Raw genomic sequence first — 17,985 nt, 5'->3', positions numbered from 1 at the left:
TGATCACCATTTGTGGTAAGGATGTATAACTTTCATTGTAGAATCAGTGTGGCAATTCATAAACAACAATACAAGTGCAGATATTTGGCTTATGCACAGAGCCTGGTCTTTCACGTATATTTGAGTTACTACGTTCACATGAATAGGCCCATTGCATTCAAAAAGATGGTTCACACAAGCAGATACACTCAGAATCTCATAGGGGAGCCTTCCCTGTCCACTGCTCAGTATTGCTTTGTTCTGTGTATCTGTATGTAATCAGAGATACAATCTTGAATTCCTACAGCGTATATATAAAGTTACAAAACAATAAATTAAAGCTTAGGGAAAAAGTACTTTTTCTATTCTTTTGCCTATGAATCAGCCTGCTCTGACTCATCCTTTTATCTGGTCACTGCAGTCCCTTAACTGAACGCAGAAGACTGAAGAAAGTTTGTAATGCACAAATCCCATTTAAAATAACATTCCATTCCAAATGATTATTTTAATAAGACTTATTAAGGAATTAGAGCTTACAAAGCTGTTACAAAGCTTTTATGGAGTTTAGAGTAAAATGTAAGAAGAACAGACTGTGTCTATTTTTCCCATGTGAAAATTTAACAGTGGTAGGAAAAATTCTCCCACCATGGAATTTGATTGTCTGTACTTGTAATTTTTCAGCAAGTGGTAGTTTTGGTTTGGGCCAATTAATACCCTCCAAAACAACTCTTGAACACAGCCTGAGAGTTAGCACAGGTTCACTTGAAGCCACTTTGCCTTGGCAACTAAGAAGTCTAGTTGTATGAAAGCAGGCTGAGAGGCAATTGACTTCCAGGAGAGAAAACAGACCTGGGCATGTTTAATCTACCAGTATTGATACAGCCTCCATGTCAAACAGTCAGTGACAAACTAAGGGATGAATACTGATGAAGGAATTTTCCAAAGCGCTTCATCTCATGCCCATCTTCTGGAAAAGCGAGATCAGAATGCAGTGAAGCAGTCAGGCATTTTTAAAGGGTTTATGTTTCAGTTCCTTAAAGAACTTTCAGTGGATGCAAACTGCTTCTGCAAGGGGGACACTGGGAGGGTCTAGACTTTGCCTACCAGTCATGACTAATTTTTTAATACATCTACTTTCAAACTTATCAGATGGCATCATCATTAGTAACAAGAAAGCATTCCTTCTCCCCTCCTTTGAAATCAATTTCAGTATCACAAAATACATACAAAAAATAAAGTTTTTATAAATGTGTGTAACTGAAACTGCAGATGTTACTAAGCCATTCTATGATGAACTTTGTTCTTCAAGATCTTTTTACTTAAATTTATCAAATAATCTAAAAATCTGATGAAGACATTTGGCTTTTGTTCTCCTCTCTCATAACACACTCGAAGCTTGATGAAGTTCAAATCACACCGTTTTTTGATCCTGAAATAAACTTAAGTGCCATTGTTTACAAGGGACTGACTGGAACAGATACATTTTGTCCACCAAAGGGAAAATATGTTGTAATCACAGTAAGTACACAATAAGTATTGTGTGGTCACAATAAGTGATTACAACAAATACATCCACAGGTTTTCAGTAAACATAATTTGACTGGGCAAACAATGCATTCCAGAGAGAAACACTTTCTTACAAGAAAAAAAAAAAAAAAGAGTCAAAACAATGGCATGTGTAATAAGAGAATACATAAATCCTGCAAGGACGCATTTTCGATGAGAAACTGAAGTTCATGAAATAGCACTGTTCTGGAGAGGTAAAAAAACCAGAGTGCATTAAAGACACCGTATCCTTTTTTCTGCTCTTTTTAGTGGGTGAAAGGAGCTGGATATGATGCAAAACAAATTACTTAATAAGCCTCAAGCATTGAATCAGACCATTTATGAAATGCTTTTATAATGCAACCGTCAAGAAAAGCTTTGAATTTTCAACAGCAGCTATCTGACAGTCAAGAACAGGCAGATGATAATATGGGCTTAACATAGTACAGTTCTGGGAGACGGCTGATGGAGTGAAGTGACATAAACCTGACTCGTGACTCCACAGCATACTGCTTTACTCAAAACTGTTAGGAAGAATCTCCACTGTCAGAGACAATATTTGCAACCAATTCAGAGACGATAACTCAGCAGAAGGAACTGCATCTCTATATTCTGTGAACAACTCAGACTAGACATCAAATTATGTGAAGCATCTGATCCCAAATAAAATGACAAATGAAAATGATATGTTTTTGGCAGTGGACATTTAGCTTTCTGAGTGCTATCACCATTCTCTTTGAATCAAAGGGATTTTGTAGCTACATAAAAATAAGGAAAGAAAAATCTAATTTAGCAAGTGGCAGAAAAGGGTATTATTGGCTGTTATTAGGAAAAGGTTAGGCAAACAAAACATAAATTGAAAGCTACATAGACATGCACAAAATCATAGTATCACAATGCTTTCACAGTAAGAACATCTCAAAACATTCAAAGCCTGATTTTCCAATAAATACTTTCATCCTTGTTCTATATACATACATACTCTAGCAAAATATTTTTTAAGTATTTGTAGGAATGTGTCCTTAGGAAAAAATAAAATTCAGATTACAGTAGATTAAAACAGTCTAATATAATCCCCTCATAAAGGCAAATGTGTCTGGGGTCTGAATATGTTTTAAGCTGCTTAAAAATGAATCAAGGTGAACCAATGCTACTTTCACACAGAGAATCAGTGTAAAGGTTGAGACTAGGAATCAGGAGTTGCAGTGCTTTAAAAATCAGGTTCTTTGCCTGGTAAGGTGATGATTGGCTCCGCATAGGCAAACTCAAATATTTTTCTCCTTCATCTAAAGATATAATTTTTATCATGTTTTATTTTCTCTTTCAGTAATGTAGTTTTCAAGGCAGAGGTTCAGTGCAGTGCTGTTTTTAAGCATTCTTCTTCACTTAGCTGGTATTGAAGGCAACACTTTTCTTGTCTGTTTTTTAATTTATTTCCTAACCTGATGCCTTTGAAACTTTAGGCTACATCTGGTTAGTTTACAGTTCTTCAGGAATTAACTTACTAAATAGCCAAGCCCTCAAGAGGCTGGTCTGTTTTGGTTTTTTTTTTGTAAATCACAGTCCTTCATCAAATACTACGTCCCACAAAATGATGTGCATTATTTTATTAGGCAGTGACAACAGGAAGCAGAGGAGTTTTGCAGCTGAAATCCTATTTTGTCTCTACAAAAAGAACAAACCTCTGTGTCAGAGCAAGTAGGCTGGATCTAGGTCAGAGGCTTTTCTTTTTCTGAGAACTCATCTGAGTTTTGCTGATGACCTGTTCTTAAATTCAGATGTCCTAAAACTGCAGGTGCTTACCAGAGTCTGCAAGCCTTTCAAGGTAATAAAATAATATAAAGAAGAAAATATTTAGCATCCTAAATGCTGCCCACAAAGTGATATCTAGGCATCAAAAAAAAAAAAAAAAAAAAAGACTTAGAGACTCAAAAAAATTTAATTTCCCTCCTCTACCAGAAGGGAGGTTAACCTAAGTCGTAGAAGAATGTCTTAACTTTTCAGGTACCAACTTCATATTCTGAGGGGAAGGAAGGGGAACCTGCTCCTCTTTTCTCTTAACGCCCTTGAAGGAGTTGACAGAGCACCAGAGGGACCCTGTAGCATTTACCTAAGATGTGAGGAGCACCCACATCCCAGTTCCAGCTCTAAAGGCAGGGATGCCCCTGTAAAACCAACAGCCCATGCCCACTTGTTCACTCTGGGTCCTCTCAGGTAAAGTCACCCCAGTGCAGGGCACAGTTCCAAGGACAGCCTGCAAGGCCAGCTTCAAAACCATGGCAGTCCGGCAGAGTCACGACGCTGTTACACAGTGCCCACACTTCTGGCCGAATAGCAAAATTCACATGGACTCAAAAAGTGATTGGACAAACTACTGGAAGATACACACAGCAGTGGCTATTAAACACACGGACACCAGCTCTGGATCCACAAGTTCCCCAGCAGCAAATTTCTGAAAGCTTGTAGGATATGGTAAAGGAACTGGCACTCCGTACTTACTGTGGTTTGATCTTCCCTGGGCATCTGCTCCTTGCCACCCCTGGAAAGGGGCCAGACAGACCATTGGCCGGACTTTACACAGCCACTCTGTCCATCCTGTGGTCCCACATGAATGAAGTCTCAACAGCAGAATCATTAACCTGGATGCAGTCACGCATTCATTTTGTCTTTAGTTTATTCTCCTCTTTCCTCTGCCCACCTCTTCCCCAAAACCTCTTGTATTCATCACCAAAAAGTGAGATGCACTGAAGCCATTGATGCATAATTCTAATTTCATGTTCAGTCTTTTGTATAGACTGTTTCACTGCATTATTTTCACCTGATGAGTGATCATGTGGCATATAACCTCTCTTGCTATCACAGTTTTCAAACAAATAGATGGTCACTGATCAGAGAAAAAGCTGTTCAAAGATATTAATTCCTTGTTCTAAACAATCTACCACCACTAAGATTTTTATTATCTATCTAAAGAAGAGAGAAAAAAATGTACTTTGAATAGTCAGATTTGTAAAGAGCTATGGCCAAGTCATAAATAGGCTTCATTGTTCTATACTTTCTTTCCACAGATAAATGAATACAGAAAAGGACTAATTCATAAATTAATTACTTCTCATGGGTCTAACTTTTCTTTAGCCAACTTGCCTTCTCACAGCTCCATAGTAAGTATTTATGAGACACCTGTTCAAATGGCAATATCATTTAACTGTACAGAAATGCATGGAAAACATATGTGATACTTTCATAGCTGCAACATAAAGAGTAAGAAACTCACTGCATTTAAGAATTAAATTGCACACATTGGTTACAGGAACGTACACAAAATTATCCTGCACAGCAACTATAAGATCTACCTGTTGAGTAGTTTTAAAGGAATTCAGGTTCCTCAGTCTAGATACTGTGAATGAAAATGCTCTGACTGAAATGGGTAAGGCTGAGGCAGATGGATCAATCCAGAGGACAAACCCTGGGGAGAGGCCAGTCATGGGAGGTCTAGGATTGATGTCTGAGGGAGAGAGGAACAGGAAGATCACCATGGCCCCAAGGAAGAACAGGAATAGTAACAGTGCATTTTGTTTGGCCTTGTTTACACATGGGTATCTACAATGACCAGTGGCCCAACTTGTCCTGGGTTTTGTTTGCAAGAATGGGCAATAGGGGAGGAAGGCATAATAAAATTTCACATCAGCTCACTTCAGGAACCTCACTTTGATGGCTAAGTGAATTGGTGAGCTGCCCTAGGCTCCCTACACTGTCAGCAAAAATCAGACTCCTGCAGATGGTGATTCAGAGTAGAAGTTTAATGCAGGTGCTCTTTATCACCTGCGGGGAGCATTTCTCTCTCCATCAGCTGCAGCAGGATCCTGTTCAGCTAAAGCCACCTCATTAGCTCCTTGAGCTATCCTGCCTGTGTTTTAGTGGATGGCCATGCCTACCCATTTCCTCCTTGCTCCTATCCAGTGGAGAAAATAAGATTCCTAAGGACAGTCTCTTCTCTCAAGCTATGATTTTATTTTATGATCCATGGTTTTCCTCTTGCAGTTGACCTGACATTCAGATTAGGATACAGCTTTGCCAATGCAAAGGCTGAGAAAAGTCAGTGGGGCTCTGTAGGAGGTGCTGGAGATTTGACTAGGTGAATTCAGTTCCAACACCGTGGCTTTAATGTAAGCATACTACACTGAGATGGTATCATAAACCACAGCTAGGAGCAAGCGAGAGATAAGAAAAGATACCTAATGAGACCAGAGGAATGCTCAGAATGCAAACTTCATAATTATTCAATTATATGGATAAAGTTATACAGCAGACAGCATGCAATGAGAGTAAGAGTTCTTGAATTCAGTATACATATTTGAATATCCACATTTTGACATCTATTTTGCTTGAGAAAGGTTGTGGAGGATGTTAAATTGGAAATATCTTAAACGACCCAGATTCTAATGAAAACAGTATATATCTACCAAAACATTGTGTTATCTAACTTGCAGATGGTTCGAAAACTTTCTTAACTAGAAGCTTCATATTTACTGGACATGGGCTAAATGACAAGACTGATCTTAAAAATCTGGTATCTATTGAAAGTTTAGTATAATGAATAGTCTTTTTAACTCTTAGTGGGTCCATTGAAACAAAGTAATAAAACAATTCACTGAAGAGAAATTCCGTTAAGTTTGCCTTGAAACCAGCACCATGTCAATGTCTTATGTTATTAAATCTAGCCACTCACAGCATTATGTATGGTTTTAAGTATGAACAGTGATAACAATAATTTATTTTTATTGCAACCATGTTTTGCATCCTCCAAGCACATAGGTACTGACAAGTTTTAGCTGACTTACAAACAGAAACAGTTTCATAATTCCCACCAAAATGTTACAGACTGAAGTTCCCATTTCATTGAAATTAGGTTTAAAATGGTCTTGAATCAAACCTATTTTCGTAGAATCATAGAATCACAGAATAGTTGGGGTTGGAAGGGACCTTTAGAGGTCATCCAGTCCAACCCCCCTGCAGTGAGCAGGGACATCATCACCTAGATCAGGTTGCTCAGAGCCCCGTCCAGCCTGACCTTGAATGTTTCCAGGGATGGGGCATCGACCACCTCTCTGGGCAACCTCTTCCAATGTTTCACCACCTGCATCGTAAAACATTTCTTCCTTATATCTAGTCTAAATCCACCCTTATTTAGTTTAAAACTGTTGCCCCTTGTCCTGTCACAACAGGCCTTGCTAAAGAGGTTGCCCCCATCTCTCCTACAGTCCCCCTTTAAGTACTGAAAGGCCAAATAAGGTCTCCCCACAGCCTTCTCTTCTCCAGGCTGAACAGCCCCAACTCTCTCAGCCTGTCCTCACAGCAGAGGGGCTCCAGCCCTTGGATCATTTTTGTGGCCTCCTCTGGACCCGCTCCAACAGGCCCCTGTCCTTCCTGTGCTGAGGAGCCCAGAGCTGGACGCAGCACTGCAGGTGGGGTCTCACCAGAGCGGAGCAGAGGGGCAGAATCACCTCCCTCGACCTGCTGGCCACGCTTCTTTCTTCAGATCACATGGCTATTTCTTCCTTCTGAAGTTTACACTAAAAATATGAGAATTCTTGATAGAAAAAGAAAATAAAGTACTTTTCAGATCCAACCTTTAGAATTAAACCTGTGAAAAGGAACAAAATCACTCCCTGGGAGGAAGTTCATCAGAGGAAGTGTATCAAAGGAGATTTCATTCTTCAAAACAGCAAAAAGCCATTGTTTTCGACATCTTTTAAAATAAAACTGAGAGTCATTACTGATTAAAAACATGGGTTATATTATATTTGGGTGATTTTTCATTGATACCATACATATTTCGTTGTTCATTCAGATTATGCATTCAGTGTCACTACATAAGTAATTTAAATGGTATTTTTTCTGTCTTGGTGTCTGAAAGATTTTAAAAGAAAAAAAGTAAAACCAACAAGCTTTGTTAATCCCTAGAAATCCTTCCTCTTATATTGATTTGTATACATGCCACCTTTATGTTTCCTCAAATCACATTGAGATGGACAAGTGCACTGGCTCATACTTTTTAAAAAAAACGAGACTTCAGCTTCAGATGTTCTTTCTCCTCGCCACATTATTTCTCTGTGTGTGTGTTTTGCCTTTACAATTCAACTAAGCTGGTTTAGAGTTAATATATTTTATTGATCTGCAAAACTTGTTCAGCAAGGAGCAGTGCAGTTATGCTGTTATTTCTGAGGACATGTGGCATTGCCAGGCTGCACTTCTGGTCAGCATGTATATGTTTCCCTTTCCATAAACAGCTGCTTCGTAAAGATACTGACTGCCAAAGCCTAAGGAGACCTCATCCTTGCATATTCACACAACTCAGAAATAAACTAATTTCTTTTAGAGTAAGTTTTATTCTACTCCGTTTAGGCATGAAAGAGTATGTAGCAGCAGGATGGTCTTGTTGCAAGAGTAAAGGCATGACAATCAGTGTTAGAAAATAACAAGAAAGTAAAGGCACATTTTAAATAGTCTGTATTGCACCTGTGTTTAATATACAGAGACGAGGGTAAGGGATAGGCAGCGTTTAGGTGAATGGTATATGAGAGCTTGCAGAGAAACATCTGCATGGGTCCAAAAATTCCAGTGCCAAATCTGCCCTTAACTACTGAAGTGTAGCAAGCCTGCCCATTGCCCTTAAGTGTACCTTTCCAGGGTGAGCTCTTGCATCTTCTCTTCACACAAATCTGATTTAAATATATGTTTTCCTCCCACCAAAGGTTTTTATCTTGCACCATAAACTTTATTTCTGAATGTCTGGAAAAAGCTATTAAACAGAAAATTCCCTCAAATATTCTTCTGTCAACGTTTCAGCAACATTTAACTGAGTTTAGACTTGGCATAACTTTTCTATTTGTATCTAAGCAATAAATTCAAAAGGTTTTTACTGTTAGAGATATGCATAGGGAGATTACATATTATTGCAAAAAGTGGTAAATTATTGGAGCTATGCCTTTATTCCTGACTACTACACAATTACTCTCTGTAACACAGAACTAGCAGTCTGAGTAGAATCTGCTTGAAAATACCACTTTTAAGTAGAAACTTGTTCAAAAACAGTCATGGAAGTCCCTCCCTATCTATATCAATATCGATAATCCTTTTCTGATTATATGTACTGCTGTGAAAGAGCTAGGCTACCCTGAAACGCAGGCTAACTTCATCCCCTCCCAGATATAAAAGACCAAAGACAATGACTATACTCTAATGTATTTTTGCCTAAAAAATACAAAAAAAGGAGAGAAAAATTTATGGAAATCTGAGAGAAATTACATTAACTTATTTTATTACAGATTAACGCACCTTGGATGGACGAAAAGTATACCTGAGATGGACTAGAAAAGGTACATGAGTCATCTGTGAGGAATATGGGAACTATTGTCTCATCCAAACATCAATCGGTGATTCTCAAAGAGACTGTTTCAAAGCTTCTCTCTCATTGTATCAGCAGTAGTGCAAAACGTAGGTAAAATTGTGTTACTGAACTGGACCTGATAGTGTATATCCTTCTCTGCTCCAATCCTATTCATATGAGTTTGCGATGAACCTTTTGTAATAAACCCCAGCCATTCAAAACAAAAAGAAAAAAATATTAAGGTAATGTCAATAATGGTTTTTTTTGACATTTAGGGAAACCTGTTTTATTATTACAGCTAGATTAAATACACAAGTAAACAGTTTATAGCAGTCTCTTTAAATAGATAACAACTTTTTAATGCTAAGATTGCTATTCCTCCCACATGAGAAAAAAAAACGCAGTGCAAATTATTAAAAGTGGTATACGGAGCAGACAAAGTCTCACCACAGGGTCTGTTCTTTTCCTTATGTTATCAGTAGTATCTTCTAAACAGTAAATGAAACAAACATAAAAATCCAGATCGCAGAAAGAAAACAAAATATATGTAAGAGGCATTTAATGTTTAAAGTAATTGATAAAAGACAGCGGTCACTGCTTGCTTATGTAAGTAATACATAGACATCTGTACACAGACTACTTAGAAGATATCCTTCAAAATTTACTCATGAATAATAATGTTAAATAAGATGATGCACATTTCAGATAATGTAAAATTTGTGAAATATTACTGTATTTCTCCTACAGAAAATCCTTGCCATCTTTTCTATTAAACCACATTATTTTCTGAAAGTTTTATACCTCTACTTGAATTACTTCAGGTTTAGTCTGCTCAAATGAGTGTATGTGCAGAAAGCAGGAAGGGCAGGAAAGGGTAGGGAAAGGGAGCAATGCTGGGGAAAATTACCCTACTCTTTTAAAACAAGCAAAATACATGCAGTCTAAATCCAAATGAGTTGTGTACATCCCTGGCTTTTATGTATAAAAAGTATGAGCAAAACCAGTTCAGACATTAAGGAAAATCAGTAGATTAAAACAAAAGAAGAAAACAATAGTGCCATATATTTCCTGCTTTTCTCACGTTTTGGTAGCCAGAACTGGATGCAAATCGAGACTTTCAGTTCTACAGGGAATTCTCCTTGTTTTGCTTTTAGCTTCGTTTTGAATTAAAGTGAAAATATGAAATATTAAAATTTCCATGTAAGGAGAAGTTCAGAAATAACCAGATTTAAAAAACATTGCTATGATACCCTCTTGCCTCCCTCTGGGCTTTTGGGAATCCAGATTACGGATCCTATAAATACTGATGCAGGTCTAGTGGACACAGGTCAATGGAAACAAAAATATCTCAAGTGTCTGATGTATGAAAAGGCCTCGGTTCAGAAGCACGTGACACAGAACAGAGTGTCTGTCTGTTTTTTTTTTTTCTAATGTGAAATGTCAGCATCCTAAACACACAATTTCGGGTAGCCAATTTTTATGTCTAATTACATCTCAATAGAGACTTCTCTCCAGATGCACTTTAGATACTAGGATGAGTCAGGTGCTAAATAGCCATGTGTAGAAATTTCAGATTTGATATGGCAAAAGTCTCAGTCAAAAGCAGTAAAATCAGTGCTCTTGAGAAAACCTGATTGTGATATGGCTGATAATGACCCCCTTGGCAATAATATATAGCTTGTGCAAAGCCAATTATCTTTATACAATCATAGATAGTATGATACACGTAGTATGACATATACAGTCAAGCATACAGATCTAGAATTAGACTGCTTTTAATATAGGTTTGTAAGGAAAAAGAGAAATATTTGTTGAAGAACAGCTGTATATGAATACTATTCATCTGGTTATATCTACATCTGGATTTATTCTGGGAAACCTGCTATGGCATAAATATTCCAAGGGTTCAGTTTTTTGGATATGCCAATCACAGGAGAAAAGGCCACCCATGGAGAGCTACTTCAGAATAATTGTTCCACATGAATATCCCTGTTCAAACTGGAATACCACCACATGCAGATGAACACTTACTCTTAAATTTATAGAGACAGAGCAAAGTAGACAGATCTAGCTCCCTCAGAACAAAGGGAACACTCTCTTCTACAACAGAAAAGCTGCATTTGGCCATGTGGTGCTGATATCTTCTCCTGAATATTCATTCTAAGGCAAATGAGGGATAAAAGGTTTTAAAATGTGAGAGGTCCAACTTACGTTTCTGCTTTAGTTTACTTTTTTTTTTCAAGAAATGGCTTAAGGCATGCTTTATGATGTCTATTATTTTCCCCTAGAATGTCTATCAAACACAACATTAACATTGTGCAGATTCTTGTAAGCCTTAAACTTGAAAGAATACATAAAATATTTTGTAATCTACAGTTATCAGAAAGCCCTTCACAATATACTACAATATAGCCATTTATGAGTTGGGTTGATTCTTGAGGGGGAAACATGGAAATTAAATTTTGATGATAAATGGGCAAGTCCCTCCTTGCCTCCACAACTTGATAATTTCCTACTACCTCCTACAATAATGAACAAAAAGTGTGGAAATAAGTTAGTATCTATTAGGTACATCAATATGCTTTTGCACGCCTCCTTTAACTGATTGTTTCATTATTCTTATCCCATATATGGAAGACCAGCTTTCTATGTGAAAGAAACAGACGCACACAAAGTAGCCAACTAATTCATTACCAAAGTCATCCTCTAGCACCTATTATCACATCATTAACACAATGCTACAATCAATGCTTACAAACACGGGTGTCCTGATTTAGGTCATTTCTCTGTAGCACTGAGCTCCAATATCTACTGAAGTAACTATCACCATCAGCACTAAATAATTTTATCAATACCACAACATGGAGTTTAAAGTATTTTAGTGACAGCAAAGTAAGGTAGCAGGGTTTATGACAGTAGTTGAGTTGATAACGCTAAACAATTTCCAAAGTTGGTGGAGTTGTGGGATTACAACTGAGGATACCATCTCTGAAGGACTGCTTTCATTTTTGCCTCAGTTGTAATCCAAATATGCATGGATAACATGAATACTTTCACTAATGTTAAACTTTTAGGAAGATTTAAACCTCCCTGTAAATGATTTTGCACCTTTATTTTTCAACTTCAAAGGTTCTACTTCTCAATTACCTCATGGTATTAATAAAAATACCTCAAAACAATAACCTAAGAACACATCAAGTTATGAAGATGATTGCATTTGTCATTGTTTTAGGTTAGGGAACCAGTGAGGTCTGACTTTCATTGAATCTAAAACAGTTTCTTCTATATTTCAGATTTTTAGAAAGAATAAGAAAAATGCTGCTCTGTACCAGCTTTCCATGGCTTGAAAGAGACAAATAATACAATCTCAACCAGAAAACATAAAAGAAACAGCAAGAAAAATAGTATGGGACAAACGAATGCAATTTTTAGGCCAAGAAAGAACAGCCATGATGGAAATAACTTTCAAAGCATACTGTATAGATGCTGGGTTTGATGACAGGAACTTTTTTATTATTTGTAATCAGTTTCCTGTTGGCAGAAATCCATACACAGAAAAAAATACAAATAAGGAAATATTTTCAATTAGTATGAGGCACGGGAAACCTAATAACTGTTTTTATGTACACACATCAGAAACCTACTGTCAGAAATACACAGTCCAAAAGTATAGGAGACACCAGCAAACTTATACAGACTATTACACCAAAGGCAAGAAGGTAGGAAGAAAAAGTTGTTATTATTTCCCTTTCTAGCCCTGCAATAGCAGATGACCTGCTAACCTGTCGGAGAACACAAAAAAGCATAAGCCAAAACCTATGTGGTCTTCCTAAAGCCTCAGCAACTGTTGTAAAATGAGAACTTGAATTGTTTTCCTCGTAATTGATCATGGCACACTGAGTTAAATCAACAGTGTCCCCAGCTACCCTATTTCTCTGGTCCTCATTAGCTTGGCATAAAACTTTGGTATTGCAATTAACACACGTCCTCAGTCTGCATTGAACATACCTTGTCATTTAGCACTGCATGTCTACAAAATTTTTCTCTGCAGTTTCTTGTTGTGTCAAATCACATGAACTAATATATTCTCCTGAGCTAATATTGGCCTTGATCCCAACCCACTGAAACAGGTCATTACTTCATCATCTTGATGCAGGGAGAAATGTACTGACCTCAGTGACTAGGTCAGTGTTGTGTGCCAGAGAGAGCAATAACTGAATTCTGAACAGCTGCACGTACTAGAAGGGATATTATTATTTGCTATAGATTTCCCAAATATGGGTACCTTAGTTCTCAGAATGTCAGTTACATACTGTTGTAATAAGTATTACCATATTCCCAAATCGTGTTTTAAACAGAGCACTTATCTGAGTTGGGCAATTCCCCTTATTTTGAACAGACCATCTCTGTCAGGTAATTTCAATCTTTTATCTGTTCCTAGATGCATTTGCTATAACTAAATCAACATACATAAATTTAAATATATGAGTATAAAATACATTAAAGTAGTAGCATACTTCATGAGATCCTCAGTGCGTCTAGTAATCAGATGATTCCCGTATGTTCCATATTTTCTAAGCACCCGATTTAGGAGTGTGGGATTTGATTTACATAAGCATTTATTGCTCAGCACTGCAAATGAAATCAGAGGAATCTAATGCTTTAAACATGGCTCTACAACACCTTGCATTATAATAAAAAAGTACTCAAAAACATTTGTGAAGCTTTAAGTGATAATTATCATGTAATGGTCAAATGCAGAAAAATCTCATGAGAAAGTTAGCTGCCCTAAAGACCATCTACAGGGAAGAAGGTGTTAAGCTGATGCATTACCAGAAAGGAGCAAACCTAATGCTGAATAACACATTAAATTACTGTAATGTATTCCTTGAGCTCCACTGAGTAAAACAGACATTTTAATGAAAAAAGGTGATTGTGTAATGGAAAATGGTGTTCATTACTAAGAACAGTTAAGAATTAAAATTAATGTGCGTTACTACTCAATAGTTTTTGTGCATATTATATATATGTTAGCATAGTTCTTAGAGCATTATAAATCCTCACCATCTCCTGCACTTCTGAACTTCCCTATCAAGTGTTCATTTAAGTCATTCACTTTATAATGAAAGGCACTTTTGGACTTTACAGCAGAAATTCCCAAATTCTTTTCCTAGTAATGCTGATACTTCCAGAGATGAAGAGCCGAAATCCAACCTGTGATTTCTTTTGCCCCTGTGATGTGACACAAAGGGGAGTTAATATAATGCGAAATCCCACTTGACCAAATCCAAAACCTAACGGCCCCCAAGATTTGCAGACAATCTAACTGCAAGGACAGTAAGGAAAAGCCAAAACAAAGAGGCCAGAGTACCTGAAGGGTTCTTGCTGAGCAAACATCAGCTGACTGCCATGAAAAATGCCAGCAAAGCAAGCCCTTTCCAAAAGCTTTACAATCCTTTTGGCTTTTGAAAAACCCACCCTTCAAGTTAAATTCTACACTTCTCTGCTAGATTTTTATCTCACTAAGGGAACATTATATGTGAAAAATCTGAACAAGTCAGGTAAATAACTTGCTTGAAGAACCCCATGTTTTCCTAACCATACAATCAATTATTGTAAATACAAATAGGAAAATATAGGTTAAGGATCTTCAGATACTGCTATGTCAAGGACTAACATGCCTTTGTGTCTTTGCCTTAGGTGATATGAAAAGCCAGAACAAACTTCCAATACAAAAAAAACCCTAATAATCTGCTGAAAGGGATGCATTATTGCAGGTAGTCATGCTCAGATAGCCAGATGGCATCAGTGGCAAAAATGTCAGCTCTCACCTCTACTTGCCTAGAAACTCTGCCCCATATAAGATCTGGCTATAACTGTTCATCCATTGGGACTTACACACTGTGTTTTTGTAATTCATTGCAGCTGAAACCAATTGCAAAACACAGAATCTTGGTTTGCAGAGACTGAATACAGGAGAGAATCACTGTGCTTTTCTGTTCTTGTGCCCCCCTTGGTTTCAGCTGCAAGTTTTGCCCCTAAATTTCTAAAGAACTATTGGCTCAGACTCTGAGATATGATAAAGATGCTTTGCCTATGAGTCATTATGGAAGTACACTAGTCTGAAGCAATGCAGATCAGAAAGCTGAGGATAAATCACACAAGGAGCTCTGGTAATAGGCTTTCTGAGCCAAGGAGAAATTAGGCAGCATCATTAGGAAAGTCTGTGAAACTTCTTTAGAGAAGACATTTTTTAGGAACCAAATTCACAATCCTAGTGTTAAAAAAAAAACAAGGCACAGCATCTGAGAGCCATAAACCCTCGCAGAAGTAATGGACTGTTAGTCTGTAATGGATTGGTTGGAACAAGACATAAAGTGAGCAGAAGAAAACAGCTGCCACTTACTTTTATATTGTATTTATCGGTTTTCATAATTTTAAAGAGAAGTGTATTGATATTCTGGGAGAGCACAAGATTTTGCCTGTCAGTCGTAACTCAGCATTACTAAAATCAGTGCAATCAAACGGCAGTAAAGATACAGAAGTGGGCAAGTGGGATCACATTTAGAAAAATTAAAGGAAGATGCCAGATATGGCTTTCATTTTATAGCAACATGAAGGCCAATGCCAGGAACTGGCCATGAAGACCAATCTGAGAGTACAGATACAATGCAATATTCTTATTATTATTATTGAAGATAATAACCCAATGTGATCTGAACATTTTTGTTGGACTGCCTAGGCTGTACGTTGGTGCAGTATTAACCAGTGGTGATGTTATTCCCTTTTACAGAAAAGGCTTTCCATTTCATTTCATAGTCTACTCCATGATACACTATGTCATTTTTATCATCCTTTCAAAGATGAAAATCCAACTGATTTGTTTTGTTTTAACTGCATTCAGTTGCATTGTTCAGAGAGGCAGTAAGCCAAATGCAGCTTGGTTTCATTAACCTATTCCTCTGCGACACTGAATTTACCCATGTTATATTTCTTAACAGTATTTATAAAGTAAAACCCTGAGCACGCCTGTAGAATTTGAATACTTTCACATATCAGCTTGTACACAAGAAACAGCTTTCAGGAGAAGGCTTTCAGAAGTTCTTGCTCTCTGCAGCCTGTAGCAACTAATATGCAAGACAGAAGGGAACTATGAGCTGGAAGAGTACAGTGGCCGTGTCAGCTGAGAAGGCCAGGATGTCATCCTCATGCATCTGTACTTCCTTTAGCATCAGGTTATCTGCAAATGCTCTGGCTTGCAACTGATTTGTGTATTGGAAAATTATCTTTTTCTGGCTGAGCACACATTGGCTTGAATAAGTCATCAAACCAATGATCACCATGAATAAGTGCTAAAATTTACTTCAAAGCAGAATTGGTATATTAGCCTGAGGTTAGTTCTTGCAACAATGCCATTTTGAGGAATGTACAGTGGACCCACAGTGTGAAACACTCGAAATGCTCACAGAAACCCTCCCCTACTCCAAAAAAGATTGAAGTGCAAGGAGGGGCAATTTTGCCTTTCTTACAGCAGTTGTATTTCAGAATTATTTGACTCAGAAACGTGAACAAAACTCCAAAGGTACGCAAGTGCAAGGGGTTATCTCTACCTACTAATCTACTAAAATCTCTGACTAAAATCAGAGTAGAAGGGAATACTTTTACAGAAAGTGCTTTAGCTGGAACTAGGGAAAGACCTCCTCTTCCTCACTATGCTGGCCTTTTGCCATGGCAATCACTACCAGTTCACAGATAAAGAACTTAAGGGGAGAGGAAATAATAAGATTCTTACCTGACTTTCTTTCTCAACAGTATTTGAGTCCAAATCACATCTCAGTAACAGACATTTTAAAATTCAGAGCAGATTATATTGTTACACGCTACAGTACACTGGGTGAGTAAGATACCCTGCTTCCCAAAACTCTTGCAGTATCAGGAACCTGAAGCCATTCCAAAGTCAGCAGTCAATTAGACTTTGAATACACTAGCAAAGCATGTAACCATCACCACCATCATCATCCTCCTCCTTCTATTCCCTCTATCATTTCAGAGGACTGATATTCCAGATGGCTTGTCTGCCTATTCAGTGCTAAAGAATTCACTTCCAGAGCCTGAAAGCAATCAGGAAATGTCTCATGACAACATGACAGGATCAGAAGAAAGGTCTAGTTGCTTCCTCCAACTGTGGCCTTAGATATGTTCCTGATTCCAGGCTGGCAGTCCACAACTCCCTCTTGCCATAGGACTAAAAGACTGCCTATGCTGCGAACATAATCTTGCTCAATTTTCAGATCTCCCCAGTTCATTAACAGCAACAGATTCAGTTGCCAGACAAAACAAAACAAAAGTATAACTTTCAAAAAAGATCTTTCCAAGAGTGTGTGGTCAGTAAAGACAGACTACTGTTTCCATATAAAAGCCTGAGTGTGGAGAGGCAGAAAGAAGGGTGTCCCTGAGCATATGCAAAGGGTGTGCAGCCTTCTTCGATTAAATGAGCTCTTCTTATGAAAGAGAGAGAATTTAATAGTTCAGTGTTCTTTAAAAGTGAAATACTTCGATTAGGCATAATCCAAGGTACCCTTTCACTCACTAGCATGCTTTTCATGCAGATTGTAACAAGCTGGTAGAAAATGTACCCTTTCTAAATCTGAATGGAAGATGTTACAGAGCAGAACCCAGAATGCAGCAGAATGCAAAGACGTGCCAGTCAGTATCCTGGTGACCTACTTTTATTGTAGCAATCCCATTTTTGAAGATATGTCGCTATTTTTTTTTAGCAAAGGTGCACAACGAGGTGTCAGCAAACCTGCTGCTTATCGTTGAAGATGTTGCTTGATGACTGCAAATACTTGTCTGTATGACTGACAATCTTAGCCAACGAGCTCCCACAGTAATGCACAATATCACATTCCTAAAGGAATAAATACTGTTATATTTCTATGTTAGACAAATGTAGACCAAGCAAGATGCTCATCTACAGTAAAGATGCTGTTTTATGGGTTCTAAAATTGTAAAAACTGGAGATACACATGTTTTCAGATGGCGAATGACAGAGTTGCTTGGGCCACTTTCTT

At 37.7% G+C, this 17,985-nt stretch overlaps 1 protein-coding gene across 1 annotated transcript in view; it reads right to left on the bottom strand.

Moving 5' to 3' along the window:
* The window catches only part of HCN1 (hyperpolarization activated cyclic nucleotide gated potassium channel 1), a 202,243-nt gene that overhangs the window by 78,819 nt on the left and 105,439 nt on the right, over positions 1-17,985 (bottom strand). The window lies entirely within an intron of this gene.

The sequence above is a fragment of the Phalacrocorax aristotelis genome, chromosome Z (genome assembly GCF_949628215.1).
Source record: "Phalacrocorax aristotelis chromosome Z, bGulAri2.1, whole genome shotgun sequence".
Taxonomy (NCBI): Eukaryota; Metazoa; Chordata; class Aves; order Suliformes; family Phalacrocoracidae; genus Phalacrocorax; species Phalacrocorax aristotelis.
Note: the sequence above shows the minus strand (reverse complement) of the source record. Positions and strands in the feature narration are given on the sequence as shown.